General features: G+C 23.8%; 1 protein-coding gene across 1 annotated transcript in view; it reads right to left on the bottom strand.

The window, feature by feature from the left end:
* prnpb (prion protein b) overlaps nt 1–1,489 on the bottom strand; it is a 201,354-nt gene that overhangs the window by 65,107 nt on the left and 134,758 nt on the right. The window lies entirely within an intron of this gene.

Genomic DNA, 1,489 nt, shown 5'->3' with positions numbered 1-1,489 from the left:
CACTCACTCTATGGCATTTATTTCAACAGTTTCAATCAATTACCTTTGAAATACAATTAAAATTTGATTAAAAAAACAAACATTAAGATTAATTTAAATAATGTGGATTTCCAAGCATAGTAGAAGTAAAACAATTCATTATCAAGCATGTTAATGGTGAGGGATCTACCTAAATGAAAGTACTACCTAAAATTATTAGTCCCAGAACATTCACATATGCATGATAATAAAAAAAAAGCAACTTAAAACGCTTATGAAATTAAAGGAACAAGCAAAAATTCAGTTGATTTGATGAGGAAATAAAAATTCATTCATTCTGGATGGCTGTAACGTGACGTGGCTTTTTGCATCCACGTGTCAAGTCGGACAAAATTACCTACAGGACCATTTCCGGTTTATAAAGTACTACAGACCTTCAATATTTTCAAGCTCTTAAACTCAGAAACAGCCTGTTTTTAGTTAAACTCTTAATTTAGATAAACTCCAGTGCTTATGGAATAAAAAACTGATTTTCTGTGTATAATATTTTAAACCCCAGTGGTCAAACAGAGAGCTCATTTAATCTATAGTACAGTTAAAATGATAAATAATCTAATACTTATAAGTGTGCATGATATATAATGAAACTGATTATGCCAAATAATATGCCAGTAATAAGTGATTAATTCTGAGTAACATAATTATTTATTATTACAATATATCCAGTAGTAACAAACTAATTTGCCACAGTAATTAAAATGCTTTATAGAACTTCAAGAGATACAATGAAAACAATAGTACTCACACACATTGATAAATTATGAGAATAGGTTAATTAATTTACTTCAAGTAAATTTTACTGATAACTTTTTAAATAATTATTACCAAATAAACAATGTTCTTATGGACTTAATTGACAAGAATTCCTAGAAATAAATAAATCACTTTTTATTATACTATATATTTATATATACATGCTCAGGCTTCTGCTTGTCTATTAAATACAAAATAAATAAATAAAATAAAATAAAATGAAATGAAATAAAATAAATAAATAAATGCTCAGGCTTCTGCTTGTCTTATTGAATATGAATATAATTTTATATTGATGTGTTGCATTTGATCTGTAACGTTACTCAAACTGGGAATGATATGATTATATTTACCAATTAATTTTAAAATAAGTATTACTAAATAAGCAATGTTCTTATGGACTTAACTGACAAGAATTCCTAGGAAAGAAATAAATACATACATATATATAATATATTAAAATATATATATATATATATATTTATATATAAAATATATATATATATTAAAATATATATACTTTACTACTATACTATAAACTATACTTTAGAAAGTATAATATCAATAAAGAATTTTGTATATTCTTTTTTTATAAAATAAAAAAATAGATATTGAAAAACTTATATAATAATATAATTTATATTTTATATTTTTTAGTTTAATCTACTGACGAAAACTGTGGTATGGTCGAAATCTT

Source organism: Sebastes fasciatus, chromosome 6 (assembly GCF_043250625.1).
Source record: "Sebastes fasciatus isolate fSebFas1 chromosome 6, fSebFas1.pri, whole genome shotgun sequence".
Lineage (NCBI taxonomy): Eukaryota > Metazoa > Chordata > Actinopteri > Perciformes > Sebastidae > Sebastes > Sebastes fasciatus.
The sequence above is the reverse complement of the archived record's forward strand: the minus strand, read 5'-3'. Positions and strand labels throughout refer to the sequence as shown.